This window comes from Capra hircus, unplaced genomic scaffold, assembly GCF_001704415.2.
Source record: "Capra hircus breed San Clemente unplaced genomic scaffold, ASM170441v1, whole genome shotgun sequence".
Classification (NCBI taxonomy): Eukaryota; Metazoa; Chordata; class Mammalia; order Artiodactyla; family Bovidae; genus Capra; species Capra hircus.
The window spans coordinates 160,615-179,574 of NW_017189607.1; the positions used below are offsets into that span (position 1 = coordinate 160,615).

The following is an 18,960-nucleotide window of genomic DNA, read 5'->3' on the forward strand; positions in this document are numbered from 1 at the left end:
TACCAACAGTTCAATGGAACACTTCCATGACAAAGGACTCCTTGGCTGGCTTGATAGTGGAATGGCACCTCCTTGCCCTCAAATCGTCCTCAATAAATGAATCGGGTCTAACCAATGGGACACCTGGAAACTTGTGGCAAGTACTGAAAAACTTTGAACTTGGACTGGATATTTCACAGAGACCAGTCATAGTCATAGTAACTATTCCTTCCGTTATAATCATTCATATTTTATACAAGCTTGTGTTCCCCTTCCTTTTGCTACAGCCATAGGAAACTTACAATTTAATAAGACTTTATGGTCTGTGACTTGTACAGATTGCAAATTGTTTACTTGCCTTAACTCCTCTATTTCTCTAAAAAACAAATCCCTTTTGATTCTTCGATCTCAACATAGTCTGTGGTTGCCAGTGGATCTCCAACGACCCTCCGAAGAAGGTCCCATGGAAGGGCCTGCCTCCCAGTTACTCATTAAATTACTCTGACGATATAAGCAATTCACTGGATGGTAAATTCTTGGCATTTGGGAACTAACAGCCATTTGCACCACTGCCGCTGTTGCAGATGTCACTTTACAAACTTCATTTCAAACACAAAACTTTATTCAAAATTGGACTAAAGATGCTCATCCTATGTGGGCCACCCAGGCTCCGACAGATGAGAAACTTCAGGGTAAAATAAAGAAATTAGAAATAGCCATCCAATGGATTGGAGATCAATTAATAGACTGATAAAAACAAGTATTATTAAAATGTCATTGGAATTCTACACAATTTTCCATTGCTCCTCTTGGGTTCAACCACAGTGCTTATAATTAGGAACAAATCAAATTTCATTTACAAGATATACATAATGCTTCCTTAAAAGTACAATTGTTGCAAATGAAAATCTTTGAAACTTTCTCTAAGAGTCTACCCTATTCCAACAATTTGGAAACCTTAGCCAAACAGCTAGCTGATCAATTATCTGGGCTAGACCCAAAAGATGGTTTCAAATAATTATATACAGTATTTTATCTGGAGCTATAACGCTGATAATTATCCTGGTGATTATAGTTGCAGTATACTGATGCCTTTCAACTAAAATAGTTCAAACTAAACAAACTCAATTGGTCAGGGCCTTTTTCACGAAAGTATCTACAGTTCAGTTCAGTTCAGTCACTCAGTCATGTCTGACTCTTTGCGACCACATGAATCGCTGCACGCCAGGCCTCCCTGTCCATCACCAACTCCCGGAGTCCACTCAGACTCACGTCCATCGAGTCAGTGATGCCATCCAGCCATCTCATCCCCTGATGTCCCCTTCTCCTCCTGCCCCCAATTCCTGCCAGCATAAGAGTCTTTTCCAATGAGTCAACTCTTCGCATGAAGTGGCCAAAGTAATGGAGTTTCGGCTTCAGCATCATCCCTTCTAAAGAAATTCCAGGGCTGATTTCCTTCAGAATGGACTGGTTGGATCTGCTTGCAGTCCGAGGCACTCTCAAGAGTCTTCTCCAACACCACAGTTCAAACGCATCAATTCTTCAGTGCTGTGCCTTCTTCACAGTCCAACTCTCACATCCGTACATGACTACTGGAAAAACCATCGTCTTAACTAGACGGACCTTAGTCGGCAAAGTAATGTCTCTGCTTTTGAATATGCTATCTAGGTTGCTCATAACTTTTCTTCCAAGAGGTAAGCATCTTTTAATTTCATGGCTGCAGTCATCATCTGCAGTGACTTTGGAGCCCAAAAAATAAAGTTTGACACTGTTTCCACTGTTTCCCTATCTATTTCCCATGAAGTGATGGGACCGGATGCCATGATCTTCGTTTCCTGAATGTTGAGATTTAAGCCACCTTTTTCACTCTCCTCTTTCACTTTCATCAAGAGGCTTTTTAGCTCCTCTTCACTTTCTGCCATAAGGGGGGTGTCATCTGCATATCTGAGGTTATTAATATTTCTCCCAGCAATCCTGATTCCAGCTTGTGTTTCTTCCAGTCCAGCGTTTCTCATGATGTACTCTGCATTGAAGTTAAATAAGCAGGGTGACAATATACACCTAACCCTTTTCCTATTTGGCACCAGTCTGTTGTTCCATGTCCAGTTCTAACTGTTGCTTCCTGACCTGCATACAGATTTCTCAAGAGATAGGTCAGGTGGTCTGTTATTCCCATCTTTCTCAGAATTTTCCACAGTTTATTGTGATCCACACAGTCAAAGGCTTTGGAATCATCAATAAAACAGAAATAGATGTTTTTCTGGAACTCTCTTGCTTTTTCCATGATCCAGCGGATGTTGGGAATTTGATCTCTGGTTCCTCTGCCTTTTCTAAAACCATCTTGAACATCAGGAAGTTCACGGTTCACGTAGTGCTGAAGCGCGGCTTGGAGAATTTTGAGCATTACTTTACTAGCATGTGAGATGAGTGCAATTGTGCAGTAGTTTGAGCATTCTTTGGCATTGCCTTTCTTTGGGGTTAGAATGAAAACTGACCTTTTCCAGTCCTGTGGCCACTACTGAGTTTTCCAAATTTGCTGGCATATTGAGTGCAGCACTTTCACAGCATCATCTTTCAGGATTTGAAATAGCTCAACTGGAATTCCATCACCTCCACTAGCTTTGTTCGTAGCGATGCTTTCTAAGGCCCACTTGACTTCACATTCCAGGATGTCTGGCTCTAGGTGAGTGATCACACCATCGTCATTATCCAGGTCATGAAGATCTTTTTTGTACAGTTATTTTGTGTATTTTTGCCACCTCTCTTAATATCTTCTGCTTGTGTTAGATCCATACCATTTCTGTCCTTTATCGAGCCCATCTTTGCAAGAAATGTTCCCCTGGCACCTCTAATTTTCTTGAAGAGATCTCTAGTCTTTCCCATTCTGTTCTTTTCCTCTATTTCTTTGTCTTGATCACTAAAGAAGGCTTTCTTATCTCTTCTTGCTATTCTTTGGAACTCTGCATTCAGATGCTTATATCTTTCCTACACAGTCACCCCCAATTATGAAAAACTAAAAAAAGGGGGAATTGTCAGGGGATGTTCAACTTTAAGGGATCCAGTATGTTTTCTTGCTTTGTGTGCTATTTCTCAAGGACTATATGTTCCTTATCAGTTCCTGGAAAACCGGAATGAGCAGGGCTGCATGCAGTTCTCAGGACTGAGATCATGGGAAAGAGCACTTGCTTGCATTCCCTTCAGTGACTCTCTTCAGTGACCTTTTATTTAAAGGACTATCCATTTTGAACTGAGGTGTTGGAGATGAGTCTTGAGAGTCCCTTGGACTGCAAGGAGATCCAATCAATCCATTCTGAAGGAGATCAGCCCTGGGATTTCCTTGGAAGGAATGATGCTGAAGCTGAAACTCCAGTACTTTGGCCACCTCATGCAAAGAGTTGACTCCTTGGGAAAGACTTTTATGCTGGCAGGGATTGGGCGCAGGAGGAGAAGGGGACAACAGAGGGTGAGATGGCTGGATGGTATCACTGACTCAATGGACGTGAGTCTGAGTGAACTCCGGGAGTTGGTGATGGACACGGAGCCTTGGCATGCTGCGACTCATGGGGTTGCAAAGAGTCGGACACGACTGAGGACTGAACTGATCCATTTTGTTGCCAAGGGTGGAATTCCATTCTTTTTAATGGCTGAGTAATCATTTTTTTGAAGATATATAAACATGCGTTTCTGCAAATAAAGTATCCTTGTTTCACTTGAGACTTTCGTCCCCTGTGTCCCTCTTCTTGTCAACTCCAGCCCCCAGTCCCTGTCTATGAAGACGGTGACACTCATGCACCTCACAACTGAGGATGCTGTATCTCCCAACCATGTTTCTACTTGCAAGCCTCCTTGTCCCACCAGATTCCATACCCAACAGCATCACCAATCCTCATCTTCCCATGTGATGGCATCACTTTGGTAATCCAAAACTTCAACAGGGCTCCCTGCCTGCAACAGTGTTTTCCCAACTTGAACCCTTCCCCAGGTCAATCACCTCGGTGGCTTTGAACATCCAAAATCCCCCTACGTATGCCTCAGCTGATGTTTATAAAGTCACTTTGCACTTAAAGCAAACAGAAACTCAAATCATCACCAAAAGCAGGAAAGCATAATACCTGCCATACACAGACAGTGATGCTACAAATCAACATAATGAAAACCAAACTGTAGCAGGAAACTTGAGGTGGGTGCTATGCTGCTGCTGAACTCTCAGGTCTGCTCTGCCTTTGTCAAAAGAGAAGCTAGAAGAAGGGATGAGAAAGATGCCTCAGCTCCAAAATCAGTGTGTGCTCAAGATGCAATCACAAGACCCTAGTGAGAGTGAGAAGGCAATTGACAGGCAATTCAGTCATAATTCCATGCCTATTCCTATTCATACTCCTCCTAAAGTCAGCTCATGCCACTCTCCCTTCATGTCTCCTGAACCTAAACCCCAGTTCCACTGCCACTGAGAAACCTCCAGCCACCCTAACAAGGGACATCATTTCTTCCTCCATGTACTCAATATGCAGAAGTGGAAAAAAAAAAAGTTTGGTTTTCAGCAGAAGAAAATGATCTGGGAAAGAGAAAGATCCTGGAGCTGAAGGACCCTGAAAAAGACAGAATTCTGAGGATGAACTGTTTTGGAATGCCCTAAAACTGGTGTGAGAGCATACAAGGGAAAGCCCACTGGGCTAGGAAAGAAGACAGCATAAACTCCACAGAAGATGAAAACTAGAGAAGTTAGTGCCACCCGAAACAGGCTGCCAGGTTATCCCTTGAGACGAAAGATTTCTACGGAAAGATCACTTACCTAGAAATGCTTTTTTCCTCTGAAGGCCTCCAAGGAATGTGGGTGCTGGGACCTCAGGGACAGTTTCACACAGTTTCATTTACTACAGTCATTTCTGAGGGCAGAAGAACTGCCCAAACCAAATGTATCTTCTACCCCACCCAAGGTCAGCAACAGAATCTGTCTTCTTTGATTCAAAACTCAAAAAAAATTTTTTTTCAAATAAGGTAAATACTGATCCCTTTGGAGAAATGCCACAAAGCTGCTTGCCCAGCCATCTGTCACCTCTACTGACTGGCCCAGGGTGCCCTGAATTATCCCTAAGGAGCCACAGTTTGAAAACCACTGACCTTAAACCTTCAGGCTTTCCCTGAGGACATGGCTCCCCTCTACCCTGGCAAAACATAAGAGTATATTCACCCATTAGGGAGCAACATACCAGAGCCTAGATTGGAGCCTAAGGAAAGGAGAGGGCATCTCCCTGGAGCCAGAGAGGTCAAGGGTCTAGAAATACAGAAAGAGAGAGATGTCGGCAAGGCACTGTGGGAAACAGAGCCACCCTCTCCCCTCAACCCCCCTACCCCCCTGCCCGCCGCCCAACCCAGGGAGGTCCAGGGATCCATGGACATGGCTCCAATGACACCGTCATGCCCCCTGCCTGGCATGCTCAGGGGGAAGGCCAGACCAGCCAGGGTGGCCTTAACCCTGTGCCCCTTTTTGCTCTGTCTCCCTGGACACAAAACTAGGGAGGCCCCTTACTCAACTATAGAGCCTCATCTTCAAGAACACTGTTCCTCAACTCCCCCCTCTCTTACCTACTGCTTCTCTGGATTTCTACTTTATCTCAAAAGGAAGTGCAGCCATCCCCTAGTACCCAAGGTGGAAAGGTTACAGGAGCCCCCAAGGATACTAAAATCCAAGGATGTGCAAATTCCATATATAAAATGGCCTAGAAGGATGAACACAACTGTGCCTTTTTATCTGAGGGTTTCACATTCACGGATTCAACCAAATGCAGAGGGAAATTTGGCTGGTTGCCTCTACAGGTGAGAAATCCATGGATAGCGAAGCCTGTCTATATATCATATTACATTGATTCACTTTTATTTCACAATAACCTCTTCCTAGGCAATGATATCAATGAAGTCAAAGACGTTTGACTTCTGGGATGACTTGATGTTTTTCCAATACACATGAAGTAAAATAATAATGATTACAAAAGTCAAACATGACCAATGCATCCTCTAAAATAATGTCTGCATACTATCCATATACCACACCCTCAGAATATAAGAGATTCGATCTCTGTGTCCAATATGGCAGTCACCAGCCACCCATGGCTATTGTATTTAAATTAATTTATTAAATTAATTTAATAACATCTGAAATCCAGGTTCTTGGTCACACTAGCCCCAGTTCAAAGGCTCACGGTTCAAGTGCCAAAAGAGGCCAGTTGGTGGCCCCACAATGGACAGAGGAGATGTAGAACACTTCCATCATCACAGAAGGTTCTATTGGACAACACTTGCCCTCAACACACACCTGGGGAGAAGAAGACCAACCTGCAGAGACTCTGTCACCTCTGCCTGCAGCCTGAAGACAGACAACCTCCCACACCATAGGAATCGCCATGGAGCTGGGAGGGGTACAGGTCTGAGATTCTGCTTGGCCCCAAGGTGTGTGGGATGGATCCTCACTGGACCACTGTCCTTGCTTTTCTCAGCTGGCGTCCCCTTCTCATTCAAGCCACTGGTTTCCAGGGGTTGCTGCCTGAGTATTGGAGGAGGTGCCCTGGGATGACTTATTTAGTGTTTCTGTGTTCACCTCAGGGTCTATGTCCTGCTGACGGGTGGTAGCTGAGTGCAGAGGGGGACAGAAGCCACATATAAGCTGAGCATAATAGCTCCCAGAACTGCAGGGAACCCTGCTCTGTGCAAACCACATGTTAAGAGATGACACACAGCCCACCAAGGTTACAGCGAGGGCCCAGAATAGTTGAAGCAAAGCCTTCCCAGACACAGGAATTCCAGACTGTGTGTGAAGATATGCTCATTTTTAACAAACTGTGATTTAAGTTTTATTAAATCATTCTGGAGAGAAAAGAATGTTCCTGAAGCAAACAGTATGGCTGTTCCAATTTCATAATTTCTGATTTTAGGCTAGTGTTCACCCCAATGCACTTGCTTTCACCCTGTAACAACATAATTGAGAGGTTTTGACAGACCACATGGACCACAAATCCTAAAACATTCATTCTCTGGACCTTTATAAAAAAAGCTTACCAACCCGAGCCTAGAGCTTCTCAAACTTGGGTCATTCATCTACCACCTTTGAAAAATGTGGCAATCTATTGACACATTCCCTTGTCACATTATTTATGTTATTTGTGTTTAAATAAATTCTTTGAAGTGGATGCTTTTACTTCTAAAAACAGAAATCTAATATTGGCCATAAATAGGCACTAACTATAAAATATTACTAATACATACTATTAATAAATTCTAACTAGATGTTGTTTCTAGCTAGAGTTTCCTGGCCTGGGATCTGCTTGCTGTTCATTAGAAAGAGATTTTAAAGACAGATTAGTTCCAAATCAACACTTTGTCCTTCACAAAAGAACTGGTGATTGTTTATAGCCTTGAGTCCAAGATGAGCTCCATGGTTTATGCACTGTACAATGTGCATTGTAGAATGAGGCAGAAGATGCATTTAATTTGTGTGTGTGTGTGTGTGTGTGTGTGTGCGTGCGTGTGTGTGTCTGCTTAGTCACTCAGTCATGTCCGATTCTTTGCAACCCCATGAATTACAGCCTGCCAGGCTCCTCTGCCTGTGGGATTCTCCAGGCAAGAATGCTGGAAAGGGCTGCTATTTCCTTCTTCATGGATCTTCTCAACCTAGGGATTGAACCCAGGTCTCCTGCACTGCAGGCAGATTCTTTACCAAGGGATGCCAACACTGGTTTGGGCAGAAACAAACACTGTCCCCAGTAGAGAACCACAGCAAACCACATGAAACTAAAGTCATCTGGGCTATCATTACAAGCTCCATTCACACAAGTGAATGCTGCCAAGGAAACCAGAGGGTGGAGACAATGGTGCCTGGAGACTTGGCTATGCGTCTGCCTGCTGCTCTCATGTATGTAGGAGTCACTGGTGATGAGTGAGTGTGGCAAGTGCTCTGTGCTCCAGGGAGAGCCAAGGGCCCATCCACCACAGTCTGGGCCAGGGGGCACGCCTAAGGCCCTACCTGACTGGGTACAAGACTTCAAGTGCTCAGGCCAGTGGGCCTGCTGGCAGGGGTAGTCACAGTAGCTGGTGTTCCAGCAGCAGTAGGAAATGGCCTCCTTCTTGCAGTTGGCACACCTCTGCTACTTCTTGGTCTCATCCACTGCCTGCCACTTCTCCAGCTCCAGTTGCTTCTTCATCTCAGCAATGAGCTGGTCCTGCTCCTGCTTGAGGTTCGGACACATCTCTGCATGGTCAGCTCTGCCAGAGGCGGGGAGAAAGAGGAGGCCAACTTCATCCCCATCCCAGGCCACGGGATTGTTCACACCAGGTCAGAAGGTGAATCCTAACAGGGGGAACCCCAGGGTTGCGGATACCCTGGTCATGTGAGCCAGTGCAGAGAGTCACTAAGCCTTCCCAAACTCCAATGTCTTCATCTGTAAAATGGATGTCCACCCTGCTGACCATGAATGTCAGCACAATTATGAATGTCAGGTCCTGAGGATACTGACAATGGGGCCCTGTGGTGATTCTGCAGGAAGTGCTCACAGAAATCCTCAGAAAAATTTCCACTCAATTCACTTCAAAATTTACCATTTGTATAGGCTTTCTTCTCTATCAAATACTTATACAGCACCCGTGATTGGTAGGCACTGTTGTAAACACTTTATAAAGAGGAACTCTTAATCCTTACTCTAATCTTAAGGAGGTGAATACTATTATAATACCCATTTCACAGATGAGGAAACTGAGGCACACAGCTAAGATGAACAGAGCTGGGGCTACAACTTAGATATACTTCCTTCTTGAAGCATTTAGTGGCAGCAGATCTAATCTGCCAGACAGGGCATCAGGACAGATCTTTAGACTGACAGGACAATTATCAAATTGTTGTTCAATTTTACAACAGGTCAGAGCTCACAAGCAGGATCAGCTACCACAGCTGTTGCGTTGAATTTGTTGCTGATGTTGGTACTTGGAAGAGAGGAAAAGTGGTTCCTGCCACCTCTTGCTTCATACCTGGTTTCTCCAGGTTAGACTCCCCAGGATGCTGTGTTCTCCCTAGGAGTGGTAAGTCGCCCCAGCCTACTTTTGACTCAGTTCACATCTGGACCCAACTCTAGACATGCCAAGAAGTTCCTATCCAGAACCTTTGTCAGTGCAGGCCAGATCAGCAGCACTTACCCAAGTTGTATTTCATGTCCAAGAACTGTTGGTACAGCCACTGGAGATTTTGTAGCTCTGTGGATCTGTAAGGAGACAGAAAGACTTACAAAGTGCATCTGGGTGCCTGTTGCCAAAAAATAGGGCTCGGAAGCTCCAGCTATCACTATGGGGTTAATGTCACGTGCTGAGTCAAAGGGTGGGAAGCCTGATCTCTCCTGGCCTTCCCCAGATGGTTCCCAGTAAGTTAATTAAAATTCAGGAGAAATTCTGCATAAGAAAAACAAATACAAATGCTCCATCTTTTCTAAGAGATGCTCCAGTAAAAGCCATTTAAAAGAGATGTGAACTAATTTACATGATTAGACATAAAAACATTCACGTCTTTCAAAATTGCCAACTTGAAGGTTCACACATGAGAGACTTCAGTCCAGTTCAGTTGCTCAGTCGTGTCTGACTCTTTGGGACCCATGAACCACAGAACGCCAGGCCTCCCAGTCCATCACCAACTCCTGGAGTGTACCTAAACTCATGTCCATTGAGTCAGTGATGCCATCTTACCATCTCATCCTCTGTTGTCCCCTTCTCATCCCATCTTCAATCTTCCTCAACATCACAGTCTCTTTAATGTGTCAGCTCTTCACATCAGGTGGCCAAAGTATTGGAGTTTCAGCTTCAACATCAGTCCTTCCAATGAACACACGGGACTGATCTCCTTTTATAATTTCTTTTGTTAATCGGAGGCTAATTAGTTTACAATATTGTAGTGGTGTTGCAAAGGGAGTACATGTGTTCCCCATTCTGAGCCACCCTTCAACCTCATTGCCCATTCCATCCCTCTAGGTCATCCCAGTGCAGCAGCCCCAAGCACCCTGTCTCATGCATCGAACCTGGAATGGTACCCAAGTTGTGGGGGAAGGGGTTGGAGGATTAAATAAAATGATGACATCAGTAATAAAGAGTAGTGGGTAAGGCCTGGGATTAGGTAGGGTGTCAGTAACAGCCCCACCACCTCCTGCTGTGATGGAGACTGCTGGCTGGCTCACTGCATTCCACCGGTCACTAGGTGTGAAATATGCTTGGAACTACAGACAGATGTTTGTAACATTGTATGGGAGGAAGTGATGAAAACCATCCCCAAGAAGAACTGCAAAAAAGGCAAATGGTGGTCTGAGAAGGCCTTTCAAATAGCTGAGTGAAGAAGAGAAGTGAAAAGCAAAGGAGAAAAGGAAAGATATATCCACCTGAATGGAGAGTTCTGAGGCATAGCAAGGAGAGAGAAGATAGCCTTCCTAAGCATTCAATGCACAGAAATAGAGGAAAACAATGGACTGAGAAAGAATAGAGATCTCTTCAAGAAAACTAGACATTCCAAGGGAACATTTCATGCAAAGAAGGGCACAATAAAGGACAAAAACAGTATGGACCTAATGGCACAATAAAGGACAAAAACAATATGGACCTAACGGAAGCAGACAATACTAAGAAGAGGTGCCATGAATACACAGAAGAACTACTGACAATGACTGAGATAACCACGATGGTGTGCTCACTCACCTAGAGCCAGACTTCCTGGAGCAAGAAGTCAATTGGGCCTTAGAAACCACCACTATGAACAAAGCTAGTGGAGGTGATGGAATTCTGGTGGAACTATGACAAATCCTAAATGATGAGGCTATGAAAGTTCTGTACTCAATACCCCAGCAAATTTGGAAAACTCAGCAGTGGCCACAGTATTGGAAAAGGTCAGTTTTCCTTCCTATCCCAAAGAAACGTCATGTCAAAGAATGTTCAGACTATCAACAATTGCACTCATCTCACACACTAGCAAAGGAATGCTCAAAGTTTCCAAGTCTTCAACAGCAAGTGAACCAAGAACTTCTAGATGATCAAGAGGGATGTAGAAAAGGCAGAGGATCCAGACAGTATATGCCAATAACCGCTGGATCACAGAAAAAGCAAAAGAATTCAAGAAAAACATGCAGTTCTACTTCACTGAGTATGCTAGAGCCTTGGACTGTGTGGATCACAACAACTGGAAAATATTTAAGGAAACATCAACACAGAACAACTGAGAAATCTCTATGCAGGTCAAGAATCAACGGTTAGAATTGGACATGGAACAATGGACTGGTCCCAAACTGGAGGAAAGGAGTACATCAAGGCTGTCTATTGCCACTTTGCTTATTTAACTTCTATGCAGAGTACATCAAAGGTAAGGTCGGATTCGATGAAGCTCAAGCTGGAATCAAGATAGCCGGGAGAAACATCAACCTCAGATATGCAGACATGCATATTTCAAATGTGCAGACGACAACCTCAGATATGCAGATGACACCACCGCTTGTCAGAAAGCTAGGAGGAACTGAAGAGTCTGTACCGATGAAAGTCAAAGTGGACAGTGAAAAATCCGGCTTAGAACTCAACAATCAAAAAACGAAGCTCATGGCATCCGGTCCCATCACTTTATGCTCAATAGAAAGGCAAACAGTGGAAATACTGACAGACTTTACTTTCCTCAGCTCCAAAATCACTCCAGATGCTGAATGCAGCCATGGAATTCAAAGAACTTGCTCCTTGGAAGAAAACCTATGACAAACCCAGAGAGCACATTAAAAGAAGAGACATTAATCTACTGACAAGGGTCCATCCAACAAAGCTATGGCTTTTCCCAAGTCATGGATGGGTGTGAGAACTGGACCATAAAGAAACTGAAAGCCAAAGAATGGGTTGACGCTTTTGAATTGTGATGTTGGAGAAGACTCTTGAGAGTCCCCCGGATTTCCAGAAGATCAGTCAGTCAATCCTAAAGAAAATCAGTCCTGAATATTCATTGGAAGGACTGATGCTGAAGCTCTGACAGTGTGGCTACCTGATGTGAAGAACTGACACACTGGAAAAGATGCTAACCCTGGGAAAGACTGAAAGCAGGAGGACAAGCGGATGACAAGGGATGAGACGGCTGGATGACATCACTGACTCAATATACACAAGGCTGAGCAAGCTAGGGGGAGCTGGCAAGGAACAGGGAAGCTTGGTGTGCTGTAGCCCATGAGGTCACAAAGAGTCGGTCACGACTGAGTGACTCAACTGAACTGAATAATGCTTATGAGAACTGTCCACTATAGCTGAGTCCTGGCTCCAGCTCTATGAAGTATTCAAGGTGTTGGAACAAGTCTGATACAGCAAGTCTCCGGGAAATTCCACTAACCCCAGAAATACCTGCATATTTCAGATGTTCATATGACAACTTCAGCTATGCAGATGACACCACCCTTTGTCAGAAAGCAAGGAGGAACCGAAGAGTCTGTACTGATGAAAGTGAAAGTGGACAGTGAAAAAGCTGGCTTAGAACTCAACCTTCAAAAACTAAGGTCATGGCATCCAGTCCCATCACTTCATGCTGAAAAGAAAGGCAAACAGAAATATGTCCTGAATTTCTAACTGGTGATACTGCACTTAGTCTAGTCTGGTATCAGGTCAGTTCAGTCACTCAGTCATGTCTGACTCTTTGCGACCCCATGAAACACAGCACGCCAGGCCTCCCTGTCCATCACCAACCCCCAGAGTTCACTCAGACTCAAGGCCATTGAGTCTGGTATGCTGAGGCACTAAGACCATAAAAGCTCGGAGGGCAGCGGCCACCCTTCTTTATTAAATTTGACAATAAGTCCCCAAGGCCTCCAGATATGTCTGAAGCAGCTCCCACCACCTCAGGAAGTCAGATCGTAGCTCAGAAATCTCCCCTTCATTCTCCTTTCCAACTTCCTCCTGCATATCACCTACCTGTAGCATTTTCTGTCCCTGGCCTGGGAAAGATTCTCTGTTCTTAAAGTCTTCACTGAATTCCATGAGTGCCCATCCATTGTCTATATTTTGAGCTGCCTGCTGACTGACCGGCAGCATTTGAGGAATGGAAATGAGAGACTGAAGGCAGGCCTGCACTGAGATTAATTAAGTTCCCTAGAGGGAATCTACACTTCCTTTTAGCTAAGCTGAGTGTTGTTAGTGATTTGAATCCTATTGATCTGATCATCTGGGAGATGAGCATTTTCTCTCTAAAACTGGAATTAAAGTCAACTATTGGCTTCACTTTGGGTGTTTGTCTTCTCCAAGGCCTACTGTACCTGTACTGTTACCTCCAATATTCTCATTTGAGCATGCCTTGGTCATGATGGGCAGTAGAGACTCTTCCAGGTGTGGCTAACATGGATGGTGGAGAGGTCTTGGTAGCACAGTTTCTCGAGCTGGTAGAGGACTTGAAGTCTATACTCTTTATCAGTCCTGGGGATGTGTGCCTGGCATGGCTGAAAGGGTTAATAGTGAGCTTGCCTGGAGCTGTGGTTTTGCTGCTCACAGTGGCCCTTGTTGGGGTTGAGGACCATGTACCTCTCCATGGGTTAGGACCCTTCAGTCTGGACTGGATTGTCTTCCTGTTTTCTTTTTTTCTTTTCCAGATATGTAGTTAGGAAGCTAGAATGGTGGCCTCTTTGGGGTCTCAGGAATCCAGAGGACTGGAGAGAGGCGTGGCGGCCACAGACAACAAACTCTGCTGTGGACAAGGTGACACCAACACGCCCACCTGGCCAACTGTGTGGGGGGCAGGCCCAGGCGGCTCCAATGGTTTGAGAGGCCTTGTGATTCTCTAGGCTGCCTCATGGCTACTGCAGCCTACTGTCTTGGTGAAGGGAGGTTTAGGGAGGCCTAGACCTCCCTCCTTACCATGATGCCATGGTGACCATGACATCACAACTTTGTGATTTCACTAATGCAATAGGCAGCAATGCCTTGGTCACTACCATTTGCCTCCTAGGATTTAAAAGGAGAGGCCTGTATCTTTTTAATGAGGTCAGACTGCCTTCCTGATGTGCTTTTTTCATCTACCACTGCCTATGAATTATGCTCATTCTAATAGTCAACTTGACCTATGAAAGAGGAGTACGTTCTAGCCCAGCTGAATCTTAAAGAGACAGTGAAAGCTCTTAGGGAGCATGAGGAATCCATGAGGATTATCCGTTGATGGCAAAAAGAGCTCTTTAGCATTTTCCATTCCCTGAAAATATATGTATAACTAAGCCAATATAATATTGTAAAGTAATTAACCTCCAATTAAAGTGAAGAAATTTTTTTAAAAATAATAAAGGATGCCTGTTTTGGAACTCACAGCTTATTTTCCAGAGAAAGTGCATGTGCTGGTTTGCTAGCGTTGCCATAACAAAGTGGCCCATACCAGGTAGCTTCAGTAAATGTCTTCTCCAAATCCTGGGGATCAATTCAGTAATCAAAGAGTCAGCAGATTTGTCTTTTTCTGACGTCTCTTTTGGATTGTGACTGGCCATTTTTTGCCTTTGTCTTCACATAGTAATGTCTCTGTGTTGATTGTGACTGATCTCCTGCTTTTTTAAAGTGCCAGTCGTATTAACCCAACTACCTATATAGGAACCCTATTTCCAAAAGGGGTCAGAAATAAATTACAATTTATGCAGTTTGATATACATAAAGTACAGACTGTTAGAGCTTCAACAGACACATTCTGAGAGAATACAATTTATTCCATAATATCGAGTTTCTTCTTTCCACTTGGTACTGCTGTATCTTTCTCTCTCTGTTCACTCAATGATGTATGTCTCCACAACACAGAAAACAACTGGTTAAGAAAAATGGATTGTCCAGGGGTACTACAGACGAAGACAAAATTCAGAATTTATAACCAATCTAGAAATCCTCTCCTCAAAGACATAATGGAAGGAAAGCATTTCTATCTTGGAGTAAGTGTTAAAATATAATTTGATGCACACTCAATAAGCAAACTACTAAAAGACTGACAAGACAAAAGATATACTCTACATATGCATCCTAGAAAATCAGCTCATTACAAAATTTTCAAAATAGTAAGTAGTCCTTGAGTAAGACCGGATGACAACCTTTGTCACACTTGGTCCTAAATTCACCTGGTAATTGGGGGAGCTATCAGTCTCTGATAATTTGCTTTATACAGAAGGAAAAACTGCTCATTCTTTTCTGAGTGTATGTGGTTTTGAACTGAGTCATTCTCTCAGAGAGTCTTGAGACTTGAGAGGTAACTTGCTACTGTAACAGAATACTCATGCAACCAACATTCTTAGGCCAAGCAATATTGAAACACTAGAGTTTAAAGCAGAGATATGCTTTGTTGCAGAGCCATGCAAGGAGATGGGTGGCTTATGCCTTTAAAAATCACAATCTACAAACAGAAACAAAAGACCTACATATAGAAAACTATAAAACACGGATGAATGACAAAAATATATGGAGAAATAGACAGTGTTCATGGAATGGAAGGACTAATATAGTGAAAATGAATATACTACCCACAACAATCTATAGCTTGAATGCAGTCCCTATTAAGATGCCAAGGGTATTTTTCAGAGAACTAGAACCAACACTTTCACAATTTGTATGGAAATCCAAAAAACCTCCAATAGCCAAAGCAATCTTGAGAAGGAAGAATGGAACTGCAGGAATCAGCCTGCCTGATTTCAGGCTATACTACAAAGCAACAGTCACCAAGACAGTATTGTACTGGCAGAAAGACAAAAACATAGATCTATGGAACAAAATAGAAAGCCCAAAGAGAAATCCACACACGTATGGACACCTTATCTTTGACAAAGGAGGCAAGAATATACAATGGAGGGAAGACAATCTCTTCAACAATTGATGCTGAGAAAACTGGTCAACCACCCATAAAAGAATAAAACTAGAACACTTTCCAACACCATGCACAAAAAATAAACTCAAAATGATTGAAGGTCTAAACGTAAGACCACAAACTATAACACTCCTACAGGAAAACATAGGCAAAACACTCTCTGATGTAAATCACAGTAGGATCCTCTATGACCCACCTCCCAGAATAATGGTAATAATAGCAAAAATAAAACAATGGGATCTAATTAAACTTAAAAGCTTTTGCACAATGAAGGAAACTATAAGCAAGGTGAAAAGACAGCATTCAGAATGGGAAAAAACAATAGCAAATGAAGCAACAGTAATAACTACTCTGAAAAATATACAAGCAATTCCTGCACTCAATTCCAGAAAAGTAAGCAACCCAATCAAAAAATGGGCCAAAGAACTAAACAGACATTTCTCCAAGAAACACATACAGACGGCTATCAAACACATGAAAAGATGCTCAAAATAACTTATTATCAGAGAAATGCAAATCAAACCCACAATGAGGTACCGTATCAGGCCGGTCAGAAAGGCTGCTATCCAAAAGCTCTCAAACAATAAATGTTTGAGAGGGTGGGGAGAAAAAGGAACCCTCTCACACTGCCGGTGTGAATTGAAACTAGTACAGTCACTATGGAGAACAACATCAAGATTCCTCAAAAACCTGGAAATGTAACTGCAATTCCTCTGCTGGTCATACACACTGAAGAAACCAGAATTACAAGACCTGTGTGCCCCAGTGTTCATTGCAGCTCTGTTTACAACAGACAGGACATAGAAGCAACCTAGATGTCCATTGGAGACAAATGGAGATGAAATTTGTGGTACATATAGATAGTAGATTACTCAGCTATCAAAAAGAATGCATTTGAATCAGTTCTAATGAGGTGGATGAAACTGGAGCCTATTATGCAGAGAAAAGTAAGTCAGAAAGAAAAATTAACACATATATATGGAATTTAGAAAGATGGCAGCAATGACCCTATATGCGAGACAGCAAAAGAGACACAGATATAAAGAACAGACTTTAGGATTCTGTGGGAGAAGGCAAGGGTGCGACGGTTTGAGGGAATAGCATTGAAACATGTATATTATCATATATGAAATAGATCTCCAGTCCAGGTTCGGTGCAAGAGACAGGGTGCTCAGGGCTGTGCACGATGATGACCCTGAGAGATGGGATGGGGGACAGGTGGGAGGGAGAATCAGGATGGGGAGTGCATGTGATTCACGTGAAATTATGGCCAAATCCACCACAATAATGAAAAGTAATTAACCTCCAATTAAAATAAAATTTTAAAAAGAGGTAAAAAAGAAATAGAAAAATTAAAAAATATTGTAGCTGAGTGAGAATAAAACCGCGGCATATCAGAATTCGTGAGATGCATATCTAGAAGTGCTTATAATTATAAATGCTTGTATTAAAAAAGAATAAAATGCTAAGTCAATGGAAAGAAAAATTGCAAACTCCCTCAAAGCTTTCAGCAAAGGCCACATATAGGAAATGCGGGGGAGGGGGGGAGGGGGGCAAAATTCTTGCTGTCAGATCTTGTGTTCTTGAGGTAAGGTGGTGGTCAGCTAACTGTGTCCTGTAATCCTCAAAGGAAACAAATATTATTCCCTATTCCCTGAAAGGAGATTTCGAAGATCGACTTTTACCTTCCAACGTCCTGGTTGCAAGGAGGGGGTCCCTGTATAGCCTGGTTATCCTGTCTGAGAGCAACCATCTAGCACCAATCTTGTTAATTCCAGCAGTGCCCAGTCCCAGTTGGAAGATGCAGATCTCGGTTCTCTGTGCCCTTCCCTTACCAAGGCCCCCACACACTGCCCAGCCACCTTCAATGAGGGAACCAGGTACTCAGCATGCTGCTGACCCTCAGCACCCTCAGTCTACCCAAATAGGGAGCTGGGTCCTGTATACTGTGACCCATGGAGACTGCCACGACCAATCGGACATGAAGATGGCGATGGGACATGTTGGCCATTGCTTTGAAACCTGGGCCAGGCCAGTGAGTGGATCCAGCAAGGGCTCCGGGACTCTGCAAGACAAAGCCTGTCTTCAAGCTTGTCCAAGCTCCACAGTTCATTAACCAGCCCAAGGCCCAAGGGCCTGGAGGGCCCTGTGGGAAGTCTGTAATATATCTTTTAGTACATTCTGCTGAGAGGCTTTCTGTTGGTGGTGTTGGGTTCTCTAACTTCCCTAATGGTTTTGGGCTGAGGCCTGAAGCTCTGTTTTCCATCCTGCCTCTATTACAATATATTCCTTGATGGGCTTATTGAACCTATGAGTAAAAGTTGGTAACTTGGGCTATCATGGGCCATTTCCACTAGCCTGATGACCACATTCTACTCTGTTTCTATAACACAGGGATTTGAACTTTACAATGTTATGTGACATAAAAGCTTTTGTCTGCCTCTAACTGAAGTATTTAACTTAGCATAACATCCTCAATGACATATACTGCAAAAGGGGCTACCATTTATTTATTCACTGCTGGAATTATAGTTGACATGTAATGTATTTCCAACAATTATATTTGTACTATAGTTGCATAACAGTGTTGCTTTAGTTTCTGCTGTATGTATGTCACACTGAATCAATTTTAGGTGTACATCAGGTCAGTTCAGTTCTGTCAGTCAGTCTGTGTCTGACTCTGTGACCCCACAAATCGCAGCATGCCAGGCCTCCCTGTCCATCACCAGCTCCTGGAGTTCACTCACACTCACGTCCATCAAGTCAGGGATGCCATCCAGCCATCTCATCCTCTGTTTTCCCCTTCTCCTCCTCCCCTCAATCCCTCCCAGCATCAAAGTCTTTTCCAATGAGTCAATTCTTCGCATGAGGTGGCCAAAGCACTGGAGTTTCAGCTTTAGTATCATTTCTTCCAAAGAAATCCCAGGGCTGATCTCCTTTAGAATGGTCTGGTTGGATCTCCTTGCAGTCCAAGGGACTCTCAAGAGTCTTCTCCAACACCACAGTTCAAAAGTATCAATTCTTCAGTGCTCAGCCTCCTTCACAGTCCAACTCTCACATCCATCCATACATCCTGTCAATTTTGGATTTCCTTCCTATTTATGCCATCATAGAGCAGTTGAGTCCCTTTCTTC

The 18,960-nt window shown here is 43.5% G+C and overlaps 1 pseudogene; it reads right to left on the reverse strand.

Moving 5' to 3' along the window:
* The window catches only part of LOC108634560, a 131,154-nt pseudogene that overhangs the window by 73,710 nt on the left and 38,484 nt on the right, over positions 1 to 18,960 (reverse strand).